The sequence below is a fragment of the Nesoenas mayeri genome (genome assembly GCF_963082525.1).
Source record: "Nesoenas mayeri genome assembly, chromosome: 5".
NCBI lineage: Eukaryota > Metazoa > Chordata > Aves > Columbiformes > Columbidae > Nesoenas > Nesoenas mayeri.
In genome coordinates, this window is record NC_137548.1 from 16,446,275 (window position 1) to 16,464,250 (window position 17,976).

General features: G+C 43.0%; 1 pseudogene across 1 annotated transcript; it reads left to right on the forward strand.

Annotated features, from left to right (window-relative positions):
• The first annotated feature begins 12,747 nt into the window (after positions 1–12,747).
• LOC308041347 (alpha-1-antitrypsin-like) lies at positions 12,748–17,020 on the forward strand (annotated as a pseudogene). Its single transcript has 4 exons — positions 12,748–13,411; positions 14,077–14,347; positions 14,902–15,049; positions 16,805–17,020. The product of its transcript is annotated as an alpha-1-antitrypsin-like (transcript).
• The last annotated feature ends 956 nt before the right edge of the window (positions 17,021–17,976 follow it).

Below are 17,976 nucleotides of genomic sequence, written 5' to 3' on the forward strand. Positions count from 1 at the left end.
GAAATAGAAAATACAAATGCAGTCCACCCAGGGATATCTTAGTTCTTCTCTTCCACACATCTGTCAGTGATGGAGAAAGGTCATGCTTTATTTCCAAGAGAAAATGATTGCTTGTTTCTCTGAAGATTTCTGTACCAATTTTTCAAATCAGAAGTTTAAGTCTATAGGGTCATAAGGTCAATTTGATAACAGAGTAATTAGTACCTGAGAAGGAGATACTCCATAGGGTCCAGCCTCTCCAAGGCAACTGTTACCTGCCCACACCAGTCTGTGTGTATACCTGCCTTGGGTACAGGATATTCAGGAATACTCATGTTCAAATGCCTCCCTTTCCTGAAGGCAGACAATCAAATACCTGCAACATTCTGAATTCCAGGCTTGTCAGGCTGACCCCTGCAAAAGGAGAGATAGCATTGGACTTGGAGTACTGTTAAGGGTATTTGCCTAGAAGGTGGAATTCCAGCTCTGTTTTTCCCTGGATGTGGACTAGATTTGGCAGATAAATCCTAATCGGTTTTCTGCAAACTACACTGTTGTGTGGGTGGTGCCTGAAGCAATGATGTCTTGTGACATTAGTAAGGCTCCTAGGAAAAGGAAGGCATAGCTTCAAGTCACACTTTGGGGGAGTCAGTCACTTTCAGACAAGGCCTAGGCTCTTCCTTTGAAGCTCAAGTCTTTTGCCATACTTTCACTTATGACATTTGCAGCTGATGGAATCCGCCTACATTGTGTTGGTTTCTTTGAGTCCCCCTTTAAGGTAGCAAACTCTCCACAAATATCCTTTGTGGAAGCAACGGCTAAGTCAGAGCTGAGGAATATTTTAGTTGACGAGACACCCAAAGGTGATGCTGCCATTGCTTTGTGGATGTAATCTTGTGTTTCATCAACAAATAGAAGTTCAGAAGGGATAGGGTATGAATAACTGGAAGAGGAAAAAAAAAAACAAAAGAGCAAAATTGAGTTTAATTATATTCCCAAAGTTAACATCTAAGCTAGTAAATAAACTCCTCTGTTCTCTAGTCATGAGGTCAGCTGGCTCATCACAGCTCATGTCCATGTTGCTTAACTCTGACCTTGCAAGATATCCATGCTGTTTATTGGAAATATTCCCTGGTCTGTGCTAACTCCAAAAAATTGTTTAGCACTTGTTTGGAAGAATTGTAGATGGCATGAGTGATACGTGTGTTTGAAATTGTACTAAAAATGTAAGACTATGAGTGGCTACAGGCTGATGGCCTGGCTTGTGCCACGGCAGTGCTCGATGTAGCAGTACAAATGGAGCCAGAGTGACCAACTAGGGGTGGGAAACTGTCCCTCTGTCACTCAGCCCTATTAGCTTCCCCTCTGGTGGCGATCTGCTTTTTTTGAATGACAAATGACACGTCATGCTGATAGACCTTTGCCAGCTACTTCCCAAAAATGAGGGAACTGGACATGCTTTGTCCTTCTGTGGAATAAGATTAGGCAGTTCAGGAAACACGCTTCATAACTAGTGCAAATTACAAACTGTGAGAGTCCCACGTAGTTCTCATGGATGTGTTCTGGTGGTTTCTGCTGACCAGGTCTGTGCATTTGCTGTCACAGTAACTGTGCATGCTTATTTTCAAAAGGCTGCTCCTAATTAAGGACTAATGCTGGTCCTCAGGTGACAGAGCAATGTTTTGATGATGCAGATACCTGAAACACTTCACAGCTGAACACATAGAAACTATAATGAAGTGTAAAACATGCAAGTTTAATTATATTAACATTGTAATACAAATGGACTTAAATGCAGTTTAAAACATGATACAACATCCTGTGGCAGCATAGCCACTGTCCATTGTCTATGTCCCTCCACACCTTAAAAACATTGAAACCAAAACTTCTGTTATGACCTAGAAAATCTGTCACTGGTTCCAAGACCTGACAGTTTTTTGACAGCTGTGCAAGCTGTTTGCTAGGTGCTGTCTTGACTGCAAACTGGAATTAGCTGCCAGAAAAAGGCTATTGGAGTGTCTCTTTTGGCAGCTGGACCCCTTCCTTGAGAAAGGTTCAACACCCAAGGCCACTGTCATGCAGCTTTCCTTCCAATGACTGTGCAGAGGCAGCCAGAGGTGGAGGTGATGAAGTGCACAGCTCCCCACTCCTCAAATCTCACAGCGATGTTAAATAACACCGACCATGACTGCAGTAATACCACTGCCAAACTAATGCTGAAGCAGAGGTAACCAGATCCTCTGTGATCAATTCATTCTCACAGACAGTGCTAGGCCAAAGGGAAACTTGTATTTTTTGATTGCTAAAAATTTTTTTAAATGGTTTTACTGATACATCAGAAAGACAAATGTTGCTATAACCTGATAAAGTAATAACTATAGAAGTTCTCAAAGGTCCAGATGGATGAATTTAGGAGTTGTTTCTGGCATGGTACCCAGATATTAAATCTATTTACAATTAGATGAAGAAATGCTGAATTGGTTTTACTTTTCCTTTACACGACTGCATGCAATGCTCCTTTTCTGCACTTGAGGCCATTGTCTCTGGCTGTCAACAGTCCAGCAACCACAAGCAGAATAAGCAGGAGCAGCATCCCCATGCGGGAGATCCTTTTGGGTGCTGCCAATGAGTAGTCCCCAGCAACATGGGCTTTTCCTTCCAAATTTACAGGCTAGAGACTACCCAAGAAGCTGTCAAGAGCATTTTCTTCCCCCTGGTCAACATCTCTGCTGCCTTTTTCCTGCTGGCCCAGGGCTGAAGAGCTACCAGCCAGGCTCAGGTGCCAGGAGGTCTGGCCTTTAACCTCACTGACACCAAGGAGGACCTGCCACTTTCCTTTATTTTCATTTATTTCAGTTCTGGTAGTTATACATGCCATCTCTAAGTTCTTGTATGATTAAACTTACTTAAGGTTTTTGGTCTATAGTCTTAACTACTTGAGTTTGATGTACCTTTTGGAAAAAAATTAATTCAAGCTACAATTCAATATGAGAGCAAAATTTTGGTCTTGCAGTCTATCAGCTTTTACTTATTTTTTCCCTTTTTTATTCTAGTAATTAAAAAAAAAAACCAAAAGGTTTAACAACCAGTTTTGAAAAGCCTTGTCAGTGTCAAGCAGGTCTACAATTCCAACATCTTCATCTGGGAACTTTATGGAAAATACAGCAGTAAAACTCAAGATGAATTCTCAGTGAGAGATTACCCATCTTGAACATTAAAATGCTGGCCGAACAACTCCAATGGAATTCACACCCGGCCTTAAATGCTTGTATGCTCTTGGAAACACATTTTCTTTCAATGTGAGATTAGGTACAGGCAATGCAGAAAATGTAAAATATTGTTTTCTGCAGACTGATGAAAGTGATCCTCTGAAGTGAAACGTCTATTATGAGAAATGGAATCACTCCCTGGTAGCAAAATAACTTTATCTTCTTCTGAGATATAACATAGAGGATAATAATAAGACTTTTTTGAATCTATTTATACAGATTTCATCTAGCAAACTGTAAGTCCATATGGAATTTTAGTTCAGAGATTCCTATTGCTTTGGTGAAAGATGCTGAAAACAAAGCAGAAAGGGTCTAATTTCTATTCCCAGTTCTGTCACAGACTTTTTGCTTAGCCTTCAGCTTTCTTCTTTCTGTCAGTAATGTTTTTTTTTAAATGGAGCCAAAAGAACTTTCCTTATCCAAGGAGAAAAAGATGAATATTTGTAAGACGTGGAGAGCATAGTTAGGATAGCTTTTAGAGAAATATATAAAAATACAGAGAGGGCTTGATTTTTATTCTAGTTACACAATTTTGCAATGAAGCCAATCTCGTGGTTTTAATTGAGTTATTTATGTCAAGAAATTTATTTGTATGAACTTTTGCAGACAGACTTGAGTGATACATCTTTATAAAGTAAAAAGAGAAGGCTGCATGAGGATTTATCATGTAAAGCGCACATTTCTCTTGCTTATTGCTTATAATCTTGCTGATATTTTGTTTCCACTGCCAGAAATATAACTTGCAAAGCTGGTATATAATAACCTCAAGACCAAAGATCAACAGAAGTAAGTTAATTATATGGGATGAAACTTCTCCTGTAAGGAGGAACCAAGACATATTACATAACGTAGCAGAGTCACTGGTAGACAGTATGGAAAGAGATAATTAAATTATTCCTTAATTCCTTCCATATAGACCATTACCAAGCCAATGGGCAAAGCATGTCTATCAGTCCTTTGTATGACTCTCCTGGCTCCTGGAGCAGGAGTGGGTCTGTCCCAGCCACGGCTTATCTAGAAGCATCCAGAAGCTCCATATCCTCTGCTGTGAAATTCCCCTGTACGGATCTGCTTCCTGCAAAACTCTGCACAAACATTCCAGTTTAGCCTCACATTTCACAGCGACGTCTGCTCTGGGGACACAGCCATTTGCACCAACAGGATGTGCAGAGAAGTAACAAACTGCTTTCCCTTCCCTGGGTTCTCACAGGCGCTGCCATGGGGCAGGCATTCTGGTGATACCCATGTGTGGTAATTCACCCTCACTTCCCATTGCATTCAACAGGAGAGACTCTTGTCTTTCAAGAGTCTCTGTTTCTGGTACCTATGACCTAAGGGAGAGTTTTCAAAGGACTAGGTGTGGCTGAGACATTCATTAACCATGCTGATCTATCTGGAATTGCTGAGGGGCTGATTGCTCTGAAGTTTACACACAGCAAAACTGAAAGCAACACTCAGTCAGTGACCAGCGACGAGCAGAGATGGTTATGGTAAGGTCCCGCAACTGAGCACGGATTGAGGAGGTCAGGGCGGGAACCCGGAGCCAAGAAAACCCTGTGGGCATGCAGAGAAATGCATCCGGAACTGGCAGATCTTATGAGAGGGGCTGACATGGAGGGCTCATTGCCAGGAGCAACCATGGGCGATTTTGATATGGTTCTAAGGAGCGCAGGTGACCAGGAGCACAGTGAACAGGGCAAGCAATCAGACCTGGCAGTTAGCATGGCAGTTTGTGCAAGGCAAGGTGTGGCAGGATGCAAACCCACCTGTTTCCCACTCCCTCCTTCAATATGGAAGGAGTAGGCACATCTCCCTCTCTCTCTGCTACTTGAGGCTAACAGCTGCTTCTGTTTGGCCCCAGAGCACCCTGGCCAGGGCCATTAGGAGAAGGGAGTGCCGAGGCACCAGTGAGCCGCTGGGTGCCCGCAGCCAGTGTGGGGGATGTTTGGAGGCTTCAGGGGCACCCCACAGGTGGGGGTGCAGAGAAGCTTCTGGAATGCCTACATTCTGATCAATCTATAAAAAACAGGATTCTCGTTGAGACTCTGCCCATTGTCTCGGGTCTCTCGGAGTACGAGCAAGATGCTGCCGCCGAGAGCCCCCCTCCCCGGGATGGAGATTCCGCTTGCCATGCTGCCACGTGCGTGAGTAAAACTTCTCGCAGGATTGCTAGTATATTTATACTTTCTGTGCACATAAGCACGTGTAACTTTCCGTGCACAATACGAGCACGTGTATAAATTATTTCCTCGCACAATCGCAAGCGTATTTTCCTCTCGTGCTTCCACACAAGCATGTGTAATATTCCGTGCACATTTGCACGTGTAAGTGAATTAACCCTCGCAGGATTGCGAGTGTATTATAAATCTACCCTCGCACAATCACGAGTGTACTAACTTTCCGTACTCACTACGAGTACGTGTATCTCTTTTAAAATAATCCTGTATTGTGTTCAGGCAAGTGTGTACTCCTCCCAGACTCAGAGACGGCTCCGGCATTGTTTTGGGTGAGGCCATGTGCATGTACTCTGTGGACCACCTGCTGTATTAGTTGCTGTGCCTTAATAATTTTCCTCAACTGATATCCGAACCTGTATTTAAGTCACTTTTGGAGTGCTAAAACCCTGTTTCTCACTGGTTTAATAAAAGTTGTTTTGGACCCTGTTGTCCCTTAAACTAACCTCGGGGTGCCTCAATGACACAAGGTGAGGAGGAAGGGTGGGGAAGCTCAGCCAGCTCAAGAGATTAGCTCTGTTGGTGGTTGTCAACTTTGCAGAAGGAGCCTGACTATGATATCCACCCAGTGCAAAGGTAGGTCCTCTGCACTTTCCAGGAAAGAGGCAGCAACCCAGAGAGAGCTGCCATGGAAACATGCAGCCATACAGACCTCAGGCTGCAGGGAGTGCCAGAGCCTTTCACTGGTATGGGATAACAGTAGAGATAACAGCTGCGTGAGGTGTGAGCAGCTGGATGACCTGCTCAGCCTGGTGGTAAAGCTGAGAGAGAAGGTACAAAGGTTGAGAAGCATCAGACAGTCGGAGAGGAAAGAGATTGGTGGGATCAAGGTCTGGCCTCCCTGAGACAGGAAAGGCCACCAGTACAAAACCAAGATCAGGGGAGTCCTGTATCTTCCCCCAGCCTGACTGAAGACGGTCAAGGGAAGGGAGTGAATGAAAACAAGTCCACACCCAGGGTGGCAGGTAAAACTCCCCCTTGCCCACTCTGCCTTCCCAGGAGCCTCTGTACAACACGTATGAGGCTCTGGATGTGGAATCTAGTGACTCAAGGGACAGGGGGCAATTGCATCATGTTCCTGCCTGGTGCAGAAGGAGGAGGGTTTCTGCTGTGACTACCCCACCTTCGCAGATTCCCTTGCAAAATAGGTATGAGGCTCTGAAGGTAGAATCAAGCAAGAATATTGAGAAAAATGGTTCAACTAAGTTGGAGGTGCTGCAGAGGATAAGTCAGCCTACACCCTCTATCAAAACATCTGCTGTAAAGAAAAAAAGGCAGGTCATGGTCATAGGAGACTCCTTTCTAAAGGAAACAGAAGGGTCTATATGGAGGCCAGACCCATTTCTTAGGGAAGTCTGCTGCCTCTCTGGGGCCAGGGTTAAAGATGTGAAAAGAAAACTTCCTGCTCTGGTTAGGCCCTCTGATTATTATCCTCTACTAATTTTTCAAGTAGGCAGTGATGTGACTGAAAAGGAAAATCCAAAGGCAATCAAGAGGGACTTCAGGGCCTTGGAATGACTGGTTAAGTCATCAGGAGCACAAGAATTGTTTTCCTCTGTCCCCCCAGTTGCAGGATATGATGATGAAAGATATAGGAAGACCCAGCAGATCAATACCTGGCTGTGGGACTGCTGTCACCAGTAGAATTTTGGGGTTTTTTGACCATGGCCTGGATTAACAGGAGGATAGAAGTGTATATTCCAAAACTATCCACTTCAGGCACCTTTGACTTAAGAGAAAATGCTCATGAATCTGGATGTTACTGCTATGTTTTCCAATCGGGCTGATCTGTCTGGAATCACAGGAAAGCCTCATGTGAAGGTTTCAAAAGTAAGTTTGTCAGGAAAAATAATGGTCTGTGGATTCCTCAATAGCAAATTATTTTGCCCTAAGATAAGTTGTGAAATTTTACTTATTGCTAGGGGTGGCTGATACTCTGAACTAGAACATTTAGCTGATAAAGTAACTTTAAACACTCTCAGGCTTCTCTAAGATCTGGAAATAAGGGCACTGTCTTCTGTCTGACAGGCAAAGATGGGGAAGGGTGTAGTGTTTGTCCCAGAAACTAAAGACCTGGCCTGCCAGCAACAAGTGGGATGCACCTGTCTCAACAGGGGAAAAGGATCCTTGGGCAGCAGTTAGCAGGGCTCATTGAAAAAGCTTTAAACTAGATTTGAAGGGGAAAGGGAAGAAAAACAGGTGCAGCAGAGTAAACTCAAGGGTGACATGCCAGCATTTGAGGCATGGGGTGCTAGCGAAGCCTTTCAGTCTGCTGTCTCAGGGAAGGCAGAGGCTAGAGACATACAAGAGAGATACAAGGGTTATAGATTTTTTAGAAACTCCAGAAGCACCTGGGAATGGCCTCAAAGGAATTAGGGTTTCTCACCAGAAAAAGGTGGTGGGATCAATAGCCCATCTGAAGTGCATCTATACAAATGCACAAAGCATTGGCAACAAACAAGAGGAGCTGGAAGCCATTGTGCAGCAGAAAAACTACAAGGTAGTTCTTTTTTTCATGGGAACAAGGTGGGATGACTCCCACAACTGGAGTTCTGCATTGGATGGCTATAAGCCCTTCAGAAGTGACAGGCAAGGAAGGAGAGAAGGTGGGGTAGCCCTGTATGTTAGGGAGTGGTTTTATTTGTCTGGAGCTTGATGAGAGTGATGACAGTGTTGAGTGTTTATGGGTAAGAATCAAGGGGAAGGCCAACAATTTGAAATCCTGGTGGGAGCCAGTTACAGACCCAACCAGGATGAAGAGGCAGATGAAGTATTTTGCAGGCAGCTGGAAGAAGTCTCATGATTCTAGCCCTTGTTCTCATGGGGTACTTAAACTTACCAGTTGTCTGCTGGAAACACAACACAGCAGAGAGGAAACAGTCTAGAAGGCTCCTGGAGTGTATGGAAGACAACTTTCTGACACAACTGGTCAGTGAGCCAATTAGAGAAGGCACACCCCCTGGATGATGTGAATAGAGGACTCCTGCGTAACGTGTCAGTTGGAGATCACCTTGGGAGTGGAGATCATTAAATGATCGTGTTTTCTATTCTTGGAGAAGTAAGGAGAGCAGTCAGCAGAACTGCTACTTTGGATTTCCAAAGAGCGAACTTTGATTTGTTTAGGAGACTGGTTGGCAGAGTCCCTTGGGAGGCAGTCCAGAAGGGCAAAGGAGTCCAGGAAGGCTGGTTGCTATTCAAGAAGGAAACCTTAGAGGCCGAGGAGCAGGCTGTCTCTGTGTGCCAAAAGATGAGCTGGTAGGAAAGAAGACCAGCCTGGCTGAATAGAGAGATTTGGCTGGAACTTGGGAGAAAAGAGCATTTATAACCTTTGAAAGACAGGGCAGGCTACTCAAAAGGATCACAAGGACGCTGTGAAGTTATGCAGGAAGAAAATTAGAAGACCCAAGCCCAAATAGAGCTGATTCTAGCCGCTGATACAGAAGGGAACAAAAAATGCTTCTATAAATACACCAGAACAAAAGGAGGCCTAAGGAGAATCTCCACCTTCTTGTGGATGCAGAGGGAAACATAGTGACAGAGAGTGAGGGGAAAGGCTGAGTTATTAAATTACTTCTTTGTCTCAGGCTTTAATAGTGATACCAGTTGTGCTCCAGGTACACACACCCCTGAACCCAAAGACAGGGACAGGGAGCAGAATTGAGCCCAAATAATCCAAGGGGAAATGGTTAGTGACCACCTACACCACTTAGACAAGTCTATGGGGCCAGATGGGATGCACCTAAGGGTGCTGAAGGAGCTGACAAAGGGGATCACTAAGCCACTTTCCATTACCTATCATTATCCTGACTAACTGGGGAGGTCCCAGTTGACTGGAAGTGGGAAAATGTGATGCCCATCTACAAGAAGGACCAGAAGGAGGATCTGGGGAACTACAGGCTTGTCAGTCTGACCTTGGTGCTGGGGAAGGTCATGGAACAGATCATCCTGAGTGCCATCATATGGCACACACAAGACAATCACGTCATCAGGCCCAGTGAGCATAGCTTTATGAAAGGCAGGTCCTGCTTGACCAACCAGATCTCCATATATGAAAAGATGACCCACTTAGTGGATGAGGGAAAGGCTGTGGATGTTGTGTACTTAGTCCTCAGTAAAGCCTTTGACACTGTTTCCCACAGCATTCTCCTGGAGAAGCTGGCTGCTCATGGCTTGGACAGGCATACTCTTTGCTGGGTAAAGAACTGGCTGGATGGCTGGGCCCAAAGAATTGTGATTAACAGAGGCAAATCCAGTTGGCGGCCAGTCATGAGTGGTGTTCCCCAGGGCTCAGTATTGGGGCCAGTTCTGTTTAATGTCTTTATCAATGATCTGGATGAGGGGATTGAGTGCAACCCCAGTAAGTTTGCAGACAACACCAACTTAGGTGGGAGTCTTGACCTGCTGCAGGGTAAGAAAGCCACACAGAGGGATCTGGACAAGCTGTATTGTCGGGCTGAGGCCAATTGTGTGAGGTTTAACAAGGCCAAGTGCTGGGTCCTGCACTTGGATCACAACAACCCCAGACAGCGCTACAGGCTCGAGGCAGAGTGGCTGGAAAGCTGCCTGGTGGAAAGGGATCTGAGGGTGTTGACTGACAGCCAGCTGAACATGGGCCAGCAGTGTGCCCTGGTGGCTAAAAAGGCCAACAGCATCCTGGCTTGTATCAGGAATAGTGTGGCCAGAAGAACTAGAGAAGTGATTGTGCCACTGTACTCGGCACTGGTGAGGCACTACCTTGAATCCTGTGTTCAGTTTTGGGTCCCTCACTACAGAAAAGACATTGAGGTGCTGGAGAGAGTGCAGAGGAGGGCAACAAAACTGGTGAAGGGTCTGGAGCACAAGCCTTATGAGGAGTGGCTGAGTGAAGTGGGGCTCTTTGGCCTGGAGAAAAGGAGACTGAGGGGAGACCTTATCACTGTCTGCAACTACCTGAAAGGAGGTTGCAGCATGGAGGGTGTTGGTCTTTTCTCCCAAGTAGCAAGTGATAGAACAAGAAGAAATGGCCTCAGGTTGCACCAGGGAAGGTTTATATTAGGAAAAATTTCTTCACAAAAAAGTTTGTGAAGTCCTGGAACAGGCTGCCCAGGGAAGTGGTTGAGTCAACATCCTTGGAGATATTTAAAAGACATATAGATGAGGCTCTCAGGGACATGGCTTAGTGCTGGAGTTAGGTTATGGTTAGGCTCAATGATCTTGAGGGTCTCTTAAAACCAAAATGATTCTATTATTCTAAATTTGGCAACAAAAATGGCCATAACCTTTCCTAAGAAGAGACTTGCGCCAGGGTCAGAGGATCTGGTGCCTGTAAGTGGTGAGCAGGGACAACACAACATTCCACTCTCCCCCTGACACACTGAGTGCTGCTGCATGTCCCGGGAGAAAATAGAGGAATCGCTGCAGAAACTCTGCTGTTTCTAGAAGTTCCTCCCTGAAAAGAGTAGCATCCTTCAGATGGTTCGCCAAGCATTGAGGCTGGGCTGAAAGATTCATGCTATCTATGTAGGCAGGCCTAGGCTTGAGGAAAAATAGTTTGTCTTTGCTAGAGTTAAACAACAGCATGCTTGTGCCTGCTGAACCTTAGTCATTTTACATAATACTGCAATAAACTTTCTGGGTAGTTGCATACATCATGAAAAAAACCCTCTCTTCAGAAATATTTTTCTGACCAACTCTGACTCTATTTTGTAAGAGATGGTAGTTATATAGAAATATCCATGGTGGGTAGATTCCTATGGGTAGATAAATTGTATACTTACCTGAGGTGAAATAATGTACATTTAATGGAAATAATTAGTCATTGGTAATTAGGAAGAGTGCCATGCATCTTATCCTTAAATAACCTTCTAAATAGCTAATTTGTACCTGTTTCTTTCAGCTCCATCTGAGAAGGATCACAGTGTAAGTTACATATAATGTCTATATAAATCATTCCTATCCTATGGATATGTAGCAATGGGTTAAGAAATTCTCCTCTCCCCAGCTAACCTTTTTCCACGGTAAAGATTACCCATTTCATTCTTCCAGTTGTTTTCCACTTTAGTAGTTTCTAATATCATAGGCCTCTCAAAGAGCTAACCAGTGCCCCCAACTATCCTTTATATAATAATTTAATCAGCCCTACAAATAATGCCAGTTAGTGCATACCTACAGTGGGCAGCCAGAAAAGAAGCAACCCAGAATTAATAACTTCCCATTAAAAGTTCGATGTAAGACCTAAACCTGGCATTACATACACAGCCTGAGACAGACCCTGGGGCAGACTCTGGTGCTCCAGAATAAGTATATAGCTGCTATGAACAACATTCAGATTGTCTCATTTTTCCTGCAGGCCACTGCCTACTTCATGTTTATGAGTTTTTGTCATTTGAGGTAATTTAGGCGAGGTACCCTATAGAGAATATTCTTATCCAGTATATTTCATGGTTCTTCCCCTGAAAAGGCCAGAAGAGAGACTGTGGGATTATGCAGAATTTGCTTATGTCAGTTAAAGGAAGAGGAAAGGCCATCACATTGCACATACACAGCAAAGCAGATTCAACTATAGCTTTTCCTAAGCTCTTGAGTCCTGGGTTTTTCAACCTTATGGATAGTTTATTTCCAGTATAAAGTGTCAATAAACTTTCTTGGTTTATCCTCAGTTTGCTGAAATATTTAAGGTTGTGTTTTGAAATAACATAGTTCTTGAGTTCTGAGCTGCTACACAAGAGGCAGAAAGGTATAAACAGTTTAAGGGTGAACATTTAGATAAATTATATTCACAGCTATAACTAACAATGTATCACTGCACTGCTTGAATACCCAAGTCTGACAAGACCACATGTACTAGAGAAACACATTAGTAAAAGCCAGTCCCTCTGCCAAAGTACTCACTAAATACATGTGTCCCATAGGTGGACTCAGCCACGCACTCAAAGGCACTTAGGAGTGCAATTAGGCCATGCTGGTCAGAAGCAAGAACTATTTCAGGTGTAATACCTCAGGAAAGCCTACACAACCTGAATTCTTTCCTAGTGATGTCACATTAATAGCTTCCTTCCCTTACTCATTGGTCAGAAACTGAGAACTGACTAGAAACAGATTAACCAGGAGGCCAAGTAGAAGAGTATTTATAAATAGAGCAGTAATCCTAAAGACTGATATCTGAAAATCAGTATATATAATAGAAAAACTATTTTTAAGCAGGAAAGATAAAATTCTCTAGATCTAAAAGTTGCTCTCTTCTATCTTAACAGATAATCTTCAGAAGGAATATGAATATCTTCAGAACAAAAATGAAGCCTGTGTTGTATTTGTGTTTGTTTCTTCTTGGACTTCAAGTCCAGGGTCAGTATAGTAGGTCCAACCTCAATGACGAACAGCAGGAACAAAATATACCCCATTCCCCAGAAGAACATTCCCAGGCTGAAGGTGAAAACTTGGCTCATGTCAGGATAGCTCCCAGCAATGCTGACTTTGCGTTTAGGTTTTACAAGCAGGTCAGAGAGGAGGCAGGCAACAAGAACATTTTTTTCTCTCCTTTGAGCATCTCCACTGCCTTTGCAATGCTCTCCCTGGGGGCCAGATCAAACACACTCATTCAGCTGCACGAAGGCCTCGGCTTCAACCTGACAGAGGTGGAGGAGCGGGAAATCCATGAGGGATTTCAGCATCTCCTCCAGCTGCTGAATGACCCTCACCAAGAAGTCCAGGTGAACATAGGCAATGCCCTCTTCGTAGACAACCGACTGAAACTGCTCCAAAAATTTTTGGATGATGTCACAAATTTTTATTACTCTGAAGTTATTTCTAGTAACTTCCAGAATTCTGCAGATGCTACAAAGGAAATCAATAAGTACATAGAAATAAAAACCCATGGGAAAATTGTTGATTTACTCAAGAGTCTTGATCTGGACACCATGGTGGTTTTGGTTAACTGCATTTTCTTTAAAGGTGAGTGACAAACTTAAGTAGCAGTTATATACATAAGCTCTGGAAGTTTTATCCAGATCTAAGAAACATAACTTTTTTCACATTGTGAACCCATGCTATCATCTAATGTAAAATATGTCTTTCTACCTTGAAATTACATAAGGAAATATTTGAAAGCCAGATATGAAGAATCATTTTCTATATGAGTAAAAACAAAAGAACCCATAGAAGAACAGATCGATCTCATAACACTTTTAAGCCAGGTTCAGAGCTGAAAATATTCAGAAAATAGAAGCTTGACAACTTATGATAATTTGTTAAAAGGCACAGGTGTTTGGTTGTACAGGTCAAGGTCAAACACGGATTACACTTGTGTGAAAGCAATAAGCCTGGAGCTTGTACAATGGGAGTCCATGGAAGTTTTACCACTGTCTTAGCAGGCAAAGGCTCAGTTCTCTTCCACAGCAACCCTCAGTCTATATTTTTCTTGTGTGACTTTTATTAGAACCACTGAAATGTTGTAAAGCTTCTTTTCATGGCTAGGGAACAAGCATTGTTAAATTGAGATAGGCTTGTTGTTGCCTTTACAGTTCTAATACAGTATTTTAAGCATCAACTAATGTAGCATGCCTTTATTAGTCTGTTTTTCAGTTTATTCAATTCTACATTCCTTCTTTTGTCAAAAGGCTACTGGGAAAAACCTTTCAACAATTTGGCGACCAGAGATGATGTCTTCTTGTTGGATGCCAAGAATTCTGTTAAGGTCAAAATGATGCATGAATATAAATACTTTAATATCCATAGGGATGAGAAGTTGTCTTGCTGGGTAGTAGAAATCCCGTAAAAAGGAAAAGCTACTGCATTGTTTGTTCTGCCTGATGAAGGGGCAATGAAGCAGGTGGAGGATGCTCTGCTAAAAGAAACAGTATCTAATTGGATGCAATCACTTAAAAAAAGGTATTATTTTAATTGTTGCTTTGTTTAAATATCAAACAGGCTGTAACTACTCATGCAGGCAAGGTAAAGCTTAAGATGCCACAGAGTTGCTAAGCACAGCTGTGAGGAACAAGCATTGCATAGCTGGTTAACTCAGACAAGGTACTGGACAATTTCCTACCTGAGAGGAACTCTAGCCTGAGCTCCTCCAGTCACAGCAGTGGGAATGCTACCAGCCATGAGGATCCCGCACAAGGGCATGTTAACCTCAGGAGCCCACCTCAAGTAGGAAGAATCCAGTCCAAAAGAAAATACACTTTCTTTTTCTCCAGCCTGGATGATACTTTCCAGTCAGTCACTTTCACAAACCAGCACTGTGTCCCTGTACCACTGATCAGACTGTGTTTGGTGGGACAGGTACCCCAATTTTTGTTTTTCTAACATGAGATTTTTCACTGCCTCGGAAGCCAAGCCTTAACTTTACAGGAACTTGGGATGGGTGTATACCTGCAACAGCTATCACATTGAGGGATCTTGTAATAATAAAGTCTCATTTTTCATTTATTTTCTAAAAGAATCATCTACCTGGACCTTCCAAAATTCACCATCTCTGGCTCCTATGATGTTAAGAGCCTTTTTGAGAAAATGGGTGTGACAGAAGTGTTCAGTGACCAGGCTGATCTCTCTGCAGTGGCAGGAAGAAGTCTTTTGAAGGTTTCTAAAGTAAGTATGCAAACAGAGGTGGTAATCAAGAGATGTGTCTGCCTTGCTTACATGCAGTTCTTATCTCTGCAAATAGACTGATCCCACTTCTGGAGTGTGGTCATGGCTCATTGATGGCAATAAAGGAAGGAGAAGGTTAGGGATTAAATGTCTCATTCCTACGGTTTAATACTAAATTAATTATTTTAGTTATTAGTTATTTTAGTTATTAAATTAATTATTTTAGTTATTAGTTCTTTGTTTAATATTAAATTAATATTAAATTTACTTCACAGTGATCTTGCAAATTGACTTGAAAATCTCTTAAGAAGAAAACAGATCTGGAAAAGATAACAGGAATAATTTCACAAAAAGCCAGTATAAAATAGTTAATACATGACAAGAGTCATAGTTGTGACATATTTTCTTATCTCATGCATACACTTTTCATAACTGCATTATCTGAACACATCTGAATTTATATGAACAACAAACTTGTAGGACAGCCCAGTTTCACAAATGAGAAAACTGGACACAGACAAGTAAAGTGATTTCTTAGTGTCTCAGGGAATATGTGCCTTGTGTCATGAGGGAAGTGATGCTTCTCCTCTATTCTGTACTTGTGAGACCACCTCTAGAATACTGCATCCAGTTCGGGGCTCCCCGGGACAAGGGAGTTGTGGACATATTGGAACAGAGCAGCTCTAGTAGAGGGTGAGCAGGATGGCCATGTGGCTGGAGCATGGGATGTATCAGGAGAGGCTGGGACACGTGGAGATGTTCAGCCGGGAGAAGGGAAGGTGAAGGGGAGTTCTTAGTACCGGCCAGAGATATCTATTAGGAGGGTGCAGAGAAGATGGATCAAGACTTTTCTTGCAGATGCACAGTGACAGGACAAGAGATAATGCACACAAGATAGAAAATGGGAAATTCTCATCAGATACTACGAAAAAAAAAATCAGCATGAGGGTGATAAAAAATTTCCATCCTTGGAAATACTCAGATCCTGACTGAATGAGACCCTGAGCAAGCTTATCTAGTGTCAGAGTTGACCCACTGTGGAGTGGTTGGTTGCATTTGATGACCTCTAGAGGTCCTTACAACCTATGTCATTGAATCATAGTGCGATTCCCACACTAAAATAATATCTTATTACATGTGTAAACACTTGGATTACAGATATAGAGTGAGTAAATAAAGAAAGGGTAACAGGACCTCATGAGAGGAATTTTCAGATGTGTTACGAACAAAGAAAAAAACATGGAGGACTGACCAAAGACAATGAAATAAGATTACATGAATTTATAAATACTAATTTGCTATATCTACCATAGAAAGCCCTGTAAAGTCATATCAGTGGGCTGTGTTACAGAAAGACACCATATGAATCTTGTCACTATTATGTCTTTACAGAAATGATTTTTTTGCATACATAGAAATTGATGCAAAATGAAAATATTCTTCTCCTGTGTTAAATATTAAGGACAAAATCTTACTCTGAGAAGGAACAGAATAAAAACTGTTCTCTATGCTGGCCTCTCTCTGCAAGCAGCCAAGTTCCACTCTGCCAGAGTGTTGAAGAAAACTCCCTGAACTCAGAGCAAACTTTGCTTGCCTTGGAAAGACTAGACATTAGTATCTTTTTCACACCAGTTCTACACTCATTCTGTGCTTCCTTTTAAAAACTACCTTCTCACAGTGTTAAAGCAAACAATTTTTTCCCCAGATGCTTCTCACTCTTCTGTACATAGATTTTAACCTTTGCTTCCCTTACAGGCAATTCACAAGGCCATGGTAGCTGTTAGTGAGAACGGCACAGAGGCTGCTGTAGTGACTGTGATAGAAATGGTACCAACATCTACATTTGCAGAGCTTCCTCTTCCTCCTCACATCTCATTCAACAGGCCTTTCCTGATTATGATTTTTGACAAAACCACCAACAGCATCCTCTTCGTGGGGAAAATTGTGAACCCAGCTGCCATAGAAGACTAGGCCAGAGCACTTGCACTCCCGGTGCAAAGAAGATTGTTTGTGCACATCTCAGGGACTTCTTTGCAAAAAGTGACTAGAATTGGTCCCTAATTAACAAATAAATAAATGTAACATGAAGTGTTCTTCACTTACAAGCAGACAGCTGGGGACAAGCGTGAGTGGGCCATGTTTCAAAATGTCCCAGGCCAAAGAGGCAGCCATGGGATCTTCAACAAACATTTCCCTACCTCACCTACTCATCACTGGTGCCACACAGTCCCTTGCATGCAGATAAACCTTCCTACTCCTGTCTGAGAAAGTCCCTATGTCTCCCATTTCCTGCATGTCAAGTCCTCAGTTCAGAAACCACCAATCTATAGCCCTTCTGCTGAGAAACCATCCTTTTCCTCCCTCTCATTCCACTGTGAATCCCTGGAGAAGTCTCTTTCCTCTTCAAAGCCCTTCCAGGGCTCAGTGACTAAGAGTGGAAAAAGAAACTTCTGATGCTTCTGAGTAAATAACTTCCTGCTAATGATGTTGCCCTCCACCTGCTTCTGCAAGTTAGGCTGATGAGTGCTTCCAAGAGATTCCTCTCCATTAGATGATGTTTGAGGTGCAGCAAGGTGACTCAGACATCTTCCTGAGCACTGAATAGACAGAAGGTGGTGTTACCACCAGCACGATGTGAACAGATTAATTTCATTTATTTACATTTACAATTAAAAATAGAGTAGGATAGTAATAAAGACATAATTAAAAACACCTTCCTCCCAGCCCTCCCTTCTTCCCTGGCTCAATTTTATTCCTAACTCCTCAACCTCCTCCCCCTGAGTGATGCAGGGGAATAGGGAATGGGGGTTGTGGTCATTTTATAACACTTAATCTCTGCCACTCCTTCCTCCTCCTATTCTTACCCTGCCCCAGTGTGGTCTGCCTCCCACTTTAACTGCTCCAGCATGGGTCTTTCCTACAGGGTA